The following is a 9,902-nucleotide window of genomic DNA, read 5'->3' on the forward strand; positions in this document are numbered from 1 at the left end:
GTTACTTTCTTATTAAGAAAGGTTCAAAATTTGAAATTTAGAATCATATCTTTTAGTTTCTTGCTAATCAAGTTATTAATTTTAAAAATCAAAATTTTTTAATTTTTATCTTTCCAATTATATCTTCAAAATCATATCTTTTTCAAATCATATCTTTTTAAAATTCTAATTTCAAAAATCTTTTTCTAACTTCTTATCTTTTTCAAATTTATTTCTTATCTTTTTCAAAACCACTTAACTACCTTTTTCACTTCAAATTTTCGAAAACCACTTCCAATTTTTCAAAATTTCATTTAAAACTTAATTCTTTTTAAAAAAATTTTAATTTTTGAAAATTTCTTCCCCTCTCTCATCCTTTTCTATTTAAACACTAAGATTCCTCCTCCATTGTCAATTCGAACTCTATCTCTCTTTGAGTGTTCCAATTCTTTCTTACCTACCTCATCCTTCCATTCTTATTTTCCTCTGACACCTCAAGGAATCTCTATACTGTGACATAGATGATTCTATATTTTCTTTGTTTTCTTCTCTTTAATATGAGTAGGAACAAAGATAAAGGCATACTTGTTGAAGCTGATCCTGAACCTGAAAGAACTCTGAAAAGGAAGCCAAGAGCAGCTAAAGCACAAAACTCTGAAGAGGACCTCACTGAAATTTTTGAAAAGGAAGCAGCAAAAGAAACAATTATGGCCGAACCAAACAACAATGCAAGGAAGATGCTTGGTGATTTTACTACACCAAATTCCAACTTCTATGGAAGAAGCATCTCAATCCCTGCCATAGGAGCAAACAATTTTGAGCTAAAGCCTCAATTAGTTTCTCTACTGCAACAGAACTGCAAGTTTCATGGACTTCCATCAAAAGACCCTTATCAGTTCTTAACTGAGCTCTTGCAGATATGTGATACTGTTAAGACCAATGGAGTTGATCCTGAAGTCTACAAGCTTATACTTTTCCCTTTTGCTGTAAGAGACAGAGCTAGAACATGGTTGGATTCACAACCTAAGGAAAGCTTGAACTTTTGGGATAAGCTGGTTAGTGTTTTCTTGGCCAAATTCTTTCCACCTCAAAAGATTAGCAAGCTTAGAGTGGAAATCCAAACCTTCAGACAGAAGGAAGGTGAATCCCTCTATGAAGCTTGGGAAAGATATAAGCAACTGATCAAAAGGTGTCCTACTGACATGCTTCCAGAATGGAGCATCATATGTATATTCTATGATGGTCTGTCTGAGTTGTCAAAACTGTTATTGGACCATTCTGCAGGAGGATCTCTTCATTTGAAAACTCCTGCAGAAACTCAGGAACTCATTCAAATGGTTGTAAATAACCAGTTTATGTACACCTCTGAGAGGAATCCTGTGAACAATGGGACGCCTCAAAAGAGAGGAGTTCTTAAAATTGATGCTCTGAATGCCATACTGGCTCAGAACAAAATTTTGAACCAACAAGTCAATATAATCTCTCAGAGTCTGAATGGATTGTAAAATAGTACTAAAGAAGCACCTTCTGAAGAAGAAGCTTATGATCCTGAGAAAATGGAATCTGAGGCTCATACAGAGACCATAGAGATTCCCTTGGATCTCCTTTTACCATTCATGAGCTCTGATTTCATTCATCTTCTGAAGAGGATGAAGACATTGTTGAAGGGCAAGTTGCCCAATATTTAGGAGCAATCATGAAGCTGAATGCCAAGCTGTTTGGTAATTAGACTTGGAAGGAAGAGCCGCCCTTGCTCACCAATGAACTGAATACATTGGTTCAGCAAAATTTACCTCCAAAGAAACAGGATCCTGAGAAATTCTTAATACCCTGTACCATAGGCACCATGACCTTTGAAAAAGCTCTGTGTGACCTGGGGTCAGGGATAAACATGATGCCACTCTCTGTAATGGAGAAACTGGGAATCTATAAGGTACAGGCTGCCAAATTCTCATTGGAGATGGCAGATAAATCTATGAAAAAGGCTTATGGACTAGTAGAGTACGTGCTAGTGAAGGTTGAAGGCCTTTACTTCCCTGCTGATTTCATAATCCTAGACACTAGGAGGGATGAGGATGAATCTATCATCCATGGAAGACCCTTCCTAGCCACAGCAAGAGCTGTGATTGATGTTGACAGAGGAGAGTTGATCCTTCATGTGAATGAAGAATGCCTTGTAGTAAAGACTCAAGGTTCTCCATCTGTAACCATGGAGAGTAAGCATGAAGAGTTTCTCCCAATACAGAGTCAAACAGAGCCCCTATATTCAAACTCTAAGTTTTATGTTGGGAGGCCACAGCCAAACTCGAAGTTTGGTGTTGAGAGATCTCAACCATACTCTGAACATTTGTGAGACTTCATGAGAGCTCACTGTCAAGCTATTGACATTAAAGAAGCGCTTATTGGGAGGCAACCCAATTTTATTTTATTTTAATCTATATTATTTTGTTTTCTTTTAGGTTGATGATCATGTGAAGTCACAAAGACAATTACAAAAATAAAGAAAAAAATAGCATTGAAAACAGCACACCTTGGAGGAAGGACTTACTGGCGTTTAGACGCCAGTAAGGGTAGCAAAATGGGCGTTTAAACGCCCAATCTAGCACCTTTTTGGGCATTTAAACGCCAAAATAGAGCACCAGACTGGCGTTTAAATGCCAAAACAGGGCAACAAACTGGCGTTTAGACACTAGAACAGGAAGGAAAGCTGGCATTTAAACGCCAGAACAAGGCAGCAAACTGGCGTTTAAACGCCAGAAGGCGTTGTGAACGCCCAATTGGAGCAGGGATGAAGAATTCCTTGACCCTCAGGATCTGTGGACCCCACAGGATCCCCACCAACCTCAACTCACTCTCTATCCTCTTCACACCTTTTTACAACACTCTTCCCCAAATACCCTTCACCAATAACTTCCTTAACTCTTCCCCAAAAACCCCCACCCAAACCTTTCGGCCACTCTCCTTCCCTTTTCCTATAAATACCCCTCTCCACTCCTTCATTTTCACACATCATACACACCTTCCCCTCCCCTTGGCCGAAACACATACACCTTCCATCTCCTTCATTTTCTTCTTCTTCTACATCTTTCTTTCATCCTTTTGCTCGAGGACGAGCAAATATTTTAAGTTTGGTGTGGTAAAAGTATTTTTCCATAATCATTTATGGCACCTAAGGCCAGAGAAACCTCTAGAAAGAGGAAAGGGAAAACAAAAACTTCTACCTCCGAGTCATGGAAGATGAAGAGATTCATCTTAAGGGTCCATAGCTCAGTAGTAGAGCATTTGACTGCACATCAAGAGAGCCCACTCATGGATCTCAACAAGAGCATGAGGAAATTCCTCATCAAGAAATCCCTGAGATGCCTTAAGGGATACATTTTTCTCCACACAACTATTGGGAGCAACTAAGAATAGGAGCACCAAAATCACTAGGGATGGAGCAACAAAGGCAAGGAAGAGACATAGAGGAGCTCAAGAGCACCATTGGATCTTCAAGAGGAAGACGCCACCTCACTAAGGTGGACTCATTCCTTAATTTCCTTGTCTATTTATTTTTTTGTTTTCGATTTTTATGCTGTATGTTCTATCTATGTTTGTGTCTTCACTAAATGATCATTAGTGTCTAGTGTCTATGTCTTAAAGCTATGAATAACTCCATGAATCCTTCACCTCTCTTAAAAGAAAAATGTGCTTAATTACAAAAGAACAAGAAGTACTTGGATTTCAAATTTTATGTTGAAACTAGTTTAATTATTTTGATGTGGTGGCAATACTTTTTGTTCTCTGAATGAATGCTTGAACAGTGCATATTTTTTATCTTGTTGTTTATGAATGTTAAAGTTATTGGCTCTTGAAAGAATGATGAACAAAGAGAAATGTTATTGATAATCTGAAAAATCATGAAATTGATTCTTGAAGCAAGAAAAAGCAGTGAAAAAAAGAAAATGGCGAAAAAAAAAGAAAAAAAGCAAGCAGAAAAAGCCAATAGCCCTTAAAACCAAAAGGCAATGGTAAAAAAAAGGATCCAAGGCTTTGAGCATTAATGGATAGGAGGGCCCAAGGAAATAAAATCCAGGCCTAAGCGGCTAAATCAAGCTGTCCCTAACCATGTGCTTGTGGCATGCAGGTCCAAGTGAAAAACTTGAGACTGAGTGGTTAAAGTCGTGATCCAAAGCAAAAGAGTGTGCTTAAAAACTCTGGACACCTCTAACTGGGGACTTTAGCAAAGCTGAGTGACAATCTGAAATGGTTCACCCAGTTATGTGTCTGTGGCATTTATGTATTCGATGGTAATACTGGAAAACAAAGTGCTTAGGGTCACGACCAAGACGCATAAAGTAGCTGTGTTCAAGAATCAACGTACTGAACTAGGAGAATCAATAACACTATCTAAAATTTTAAGTTCCAATAGATGCCAATCATTCTGAATTTCAAGGGAGAAAGTGAGATGCCAAAACTGTTCAGAAGCAAAAAGCTACAAGCCCCGCTCATCTAATTAGGACTAAGTTTCATTGATACTGTGGGATTCATTGTATATTCTATTCTTTTTATCCTATTTTGTTTTCAGTTGCTTGGGGACAAGCAACAATTTAAGTTTGGTGTTGTGATGAGCGGATAATTTATACGCTTTTTGGCATTATTTTTAGGTAGTTTTTAGTAGGATCTAGCTACTTTTTGGGATGTTTTTATTAGTTTTTATGTTAAATTCACATTTCTGGACTTTACTATGAGTTTGTGCGTTTTTCTGTGATTTCAGGTATTTTCTGGCTGAAATTGAGGGACTTGAGCAAAAATCTAATTCAGAGGCTAACAAAGGACTGCTGATGCTGTTGGATTCTGACCTCCCTGCACTCGAGGTATATTTTCTAGAGCTACAGAACTCCAAATGGCCCGCTTTGAATTGCGTTGGAAGGTAGACATCCAGGGCTTTTCAGCAATATATAATAGTCCATACTTTGCTCGAGTTTTGACGATGCAAACCGGCGTTCAAACGCCCCTTCTCTGCCGTATTCTGAAGTCAAAACGCCAGAACTGTCATAAAAGTTGGAGTTAAACGCCCAAACTGGCACCAAAGCTGGCGTTTAACTCCAAGAGAGGTCTCTACACGTGTAAAGCTCAATGTTCAGTCCAAGCACACACCAAGTGGGCCCGGAAATGGATTTCTGCATCATTTACCTATTTCTGTAAACCCTAGTAGCTAGTTTCATTATAAATAGAACCTTTTACTATTGTATTTTCATCTTTGGAATTTGACATCTTTGGAATGTTTTCCTTAGACATTGGGGGCTGGCCTCACGGCCATGCCTACCTTCATCACTTATGTATTTTCAACGGTGGAGTTTCTACACACCATAGATTAAGGTGTGGAGCTCTGCTATTCCTCGAGTATTAATGCAATTACTACTATTTTCTATTCAATTCAGCTTATTCTTATTATAAGATATTCGCTGCACTTCAACATGATGAATGTGATGATCTGTGATACTCATCATCATTCTCACATATGAACGCATGCCTGACAACCACTTCCGTTCTACTTTAGACCGAGCGCGTATCTCTTAGCCTCTATTCCGAAAGATCGGAGTCTTCGTGGTATAAGCTAGAATTATTGGCGGCCATTCCTGAGATCCGAAAAGTCTAAACCATTTCTGTGGTATTCCGAGTAGGATCTGGGAAGGAATGACTGTGACGAGCTTCAAACTCGGGAGTGTTGGGCGTAGTGACAGACGCAAAAGGATCACTGGATTCTATTCCAACATGATCGAGAACCGACAGATGATTAGCCGTGTGGTGACAGTGCATTTGGACCATTTTCACTGAAGACTGGAGGTAGCCATTAACGTCGGTGAAACCTGATGAGCGGATAATTTATACGCTTTTTGGCATTGTTTTTAGTATGTTTTTAGTATGATCTAGTTAGTTTTTAGTATATTTTTATTAGTTTTTAATTAAAATTCACTTTTCTGGACTTTACTATGAGTTTGTGTGTTTTTCTGTGATTTCAGGTATTTTCTGGCTGAAATTGAGGGATCTGAGCAAAAATCTGATCCAGAGACTCAAAAGGACTGCAGATGCTGTTGGATTCTGACCTTCTTGCACTCGAAGTGGATTTTCTGGAGCTACAGAAGCCCAATTGGCGCGCTCTTAACGGCGTTGGAAAGTAGACATCCTGGGCTTTTCAGCAATATATGATAGTCCATACTTTGCCCAAGATTTGATGGCCCAAACCGGCGTTCAAAGTCACCTCAAGAAATTCCAGCGTTAAACGCTGGAACTGGCACCAAAATGGGAGTTAAACGCCCAAACTGGCACCAAAGCTGGCGTTTAACTCCAAGAGGAGTCTCTACACGAAAAATGCTTCATTGCTCAGCCCAAGCACACACCAAGTGGGCCCGGAAGTGGATTTTTATGTCATTTACTCATCTCTGTACACCCTAGGCTACTAGTTTTCTATAAGTAGGACCTTTTACTATTGTATTTTCATCTTCTGATCTTTGGAACCTTTTTCTTTAGATCTTTTGATCACTTTGGGAGGCTGGCCTCACGGCCATGCCTAGACCTTGCTCTTATGTATTTTCAACGGTGGAGTCTCTACACACCATAGATTAAGGTGTGGAGCTCTGCTGTACCTCGAGTATTAATGCAATTACTATTGTTCTTCTATTCAATTCCGCTTGTTCTTTGTCCAAGATATCACTTGTTCTTCAACTTGATGAAGGTGATGATCCGTGACACTCATCATCATTCTCACTCATGAACAAAGTGACTGACAACCACTCTTGTTCTACAAGCAATCAAAGCTCTAGTGAATATCTCTTGGATTCCTGATAACACGATGCATGGTTGATCGCCTGACAACCGAGTGCTCGCCTGACAAACGAGCCAGCCATTCCGTGAGATAAGAGTCTTCGTGGTATAGGCGAGAACTGATGGCGGCATTCAAGAGAATCCGGAAGGTCTAACCTTGTCTGTGGTATTCTGAGTAGGATTCAATGATTGAATGACTGTGACGTGCTTCAAACTCCTAGCAGGCGGGGCGTTAGTGACAGACGCAAAAGGATCGATGGATTTTATTCCGGCCTGACCGAGAACCGACAGCTGATTAGCCATATGCTGTGACAGAGCATGGGAACATTTTCACTGAGAGGATGGGAGGTAGCCACTGACAACGGTGAAACCCTACATGAGCTTGCCATGGAAAGGAGTAAGAAGGATTGGATGAAGACTGTAGGAAAGCAGAGAGACGGAAGGGAAGGCATCTTCATACGTTTATCTGAAGCTCTCATTAATGATATACATAAGTATCTCTATCTTTATCTTTATGCTTTATTCGTTTATCACTATACCCAATTGAGTCTGCCTGACTGAGATTTACAAGGTGACCATAGCTTGCTTCATACCAACAATCTCCGTGGGATCGACCCTTACTCACGTAAGGTATTACTTGGACGACCCAGTGCACTTGCTGGTTAGTTGTGCGAAGTTGTAGTGATCACAATTTCGTGCACCAAGTTTTTGGCGCCGTTGCCGGGGATTGTTTGTGTATGGACAACTGACGGTTCATCTTGTTGCTTAGATTAGGTATTTTTTTTCAGAGTTCTTAAAAATGAATTCTAGTGTTTCATGATGATCTGTTGAAATCTGGCTGGCTGAAAAGCCATGTCTAATCTTATTGGACCGAGGTTTCAACTAATCATCACAATAGCTTGTTGATCTCTATCAATCTTGCTACTGGAGCGATGATCTGCTAAGGCTTGGCTGGCCATTGGCCATGTCTAGTGTTTTGGACCGAAGCTTTCTTTGAAAGCTTGGCTGGCTGTGAAGCCATGTCTAATTCCTGGACCGGAGTCTTAGACTAGCATTGCAATGATTCCTGGAATCCAATTTGAGAATTCTGAAACCTTTATTTTTCTTTTTATATAATTTTCGAAAAAAGCACAAAAAAAAAATTTCACAAAATCATAAAATCCAAAAATATTTTTAATTTGTGTCTTTTCAAGTCAATAATACAGAGAATTGAAGATTCAGAACATACTGCAGAGGAATCACACAGAAAAAGCTGAGCATTCAAAAATGCCCAGTGAAGAAGACAGACTGGCGTTTAAACGCCAGCCAGGGTACCTGGTTGGGCGTTTAACGCCCAAAAAGGTAGCATTTTGGGCGTTAAACGCCAGAATGGATACCATTCTGGGCGTTTAACGCCAGGATGGCACAAGGGGGAAGATTTTGTTTTCAAATCAATTTTTTTTCAAGTTTCCAAAGTTTTTCAAAATCAAATCTTTTTCAAATCATATCTTTTCAATCAAATGCTTTCAAAATCAATTTCTTTCCTTTTTCAAAGATACTTACTAACAATTAATGATTTGATTCAAAATTTCAAGTATGTTGCCTTTTCTGTTGAGGAAGGTTTAATTTTTGAATCATATCTTTTCTTGTCAAGCAAGTCATTAATTTTAAAATCAAATCTTTTTTTTAATGTTTTTCAAATCATATCTTCTCAATCACATCTTTTTAAAACCAATCATATCTTTTTAATCACATCTTTTTCAAAATAAGTTTTCAATCAAATCTTTTTAACTTCTAATTTCAAAATCTTTTTCAAAAATCACTTGATTTCTTTTCCACTTTGAATTTTCGAAAATTATCAATCAATTTTTCAAAATGTTTTTGACATCTTTTTTTAATTTTCGAAAATTCTCTTCCCTTCCTCCCACATCCTTCTATTTATGGAGTACTACTCCTTCTTAATGCACAATTCGAACTCTATCTAATCAAGTTCGAATTCTTCTACCTCTTCTTTCTATTTTTCTGTTCCTCTGACACTTCAAGGAATCTCTATAACTGTGACATAGAGGATTCCACATTTTCTTGTTCTCTTCTCTTTCATATGAGCAGGAACAAAGACAAAGGCATTCTTGTTGAAGCTGACCCTGAACCTGAAAGGACCTTGAAGCGAAAGCTAAGAGAAGCTAAGGCACAACTCTCTGTAGAGGACCTAACCGAATTCTTCAAAGAAGAAGAACCCATGGCAGCCAAAAACAACAACAATACCAACAATGCAAGGAAGGTGCTGGGTGACTTTACTGCACCTACTCCCGACTTCTATGGGAGAAGCATCTCTATCCCTGCCATTGGAGCAAACAACTTTGAGCTTAAGCCTCAATTAGTTTCTCTAATGCAACAGAATTGCAAGTTCCATGGACTTTCATTGGAAGATCCTCATCAGTTTTTAGCTGAATTCTTGCAAATCTGTGACACAGTCAAGACTAATGGGGTTGATCCTGAGGTCTACAGACTGATGCTATTCCCTTTTGCTGTAAGAGACAGAGCTAGAATATGGTTGGACTCTCAACCTAAAGAAAGCCTGGACTCTTGGGAAAAGCTAGTCAATGCCTTCTTGGCAAAGTTCTTTCCACCTCAAAAATTGAGTAAGCTTAGAGTGGAAGTCCAAACCTTCAGACAGAAGGATGGTGAATCCCTCTATGAAGCTTGGGAAAGATACAAACAATTAATCAGAAAATGTCCATCTGACATGCTTTCTGAATGGAGCATCATAGGTATTTTCTATGATGGTCTCTCTGAACTATCCAAGATGTCTTTAGATAGCTCTGCTGGAGGATCTCTTCATCTGAAGAAGACGCCTACAGAAGCTCAAGAGCTCATTGAAATGGTTGCAAATAACCAATTCATGTACACTTCTGAAAGAAATCCTGTGAACAATGGGACAAGTCAGAAGAAAGGAGTTCTTGAGATTGATACTCTGAATGCCATTTTGGCTCAGAACAAGATATTGACTCAACAAGTCAATTTGATTTCTCAAAGTCTGTCTGGAATGCAAAATGCACCAAGCAGTACTAAGGATGCTTCATCTGAAGAAGAAGCTTATGATCCTGAGAACCCTTCAATGGAAGAGGTGAATTACC

The 9,902-nt window shown here is 39.0% G+C and overlaps 2 non-coding genes across 2 annotated transcripts; both read right to left on the minus strand.

Annotated features, from left to right (window-relative positions):
- Positions 1-1,079: 1,079 nt before the first annotated feature.
- LOC130952544 (small nucleolar RNA R71) lies at positions 1,080-1,187 on the minus strand. The gene has a single exon (XR_009074723.1). It is a non-coding gene; the product is annotated as a small nucleolar RNA R71 (small nucleolar RNA).
- Positions 1,188-9,409: 8,222 nt separating this feature from the next.
- LOC130953764 (small nucleolar RNA R71) lies at positions 9,410-9,513 on the minus strand. The gene has a single exon (XR_009075925.1). It is a non-coding gene; the product is annotated as a small nucleolar RNA R71 (small nucleolar RNA).
- Between the last annotated feature and the right edge of the window lie 389 nt (positions 9,514-9,902).

This window comes from Arachis stenosperma, chromosome 9 (genome assembly GCF_014773155.1).
Source record: "Arachis stenosperma cultivar V10309 chromosome 9, arast.V10309.gnm1.PFL2, whole genome shotgun sequence".
In the NCBI taxonomy this organism is placed as follows: domain Eukaryota; kingdom Viridiplantae; phylum Streptophyta; class Magnoliopsida; order Fabales; family Fabaceae; genus Arachis; species Arachis stenosperma.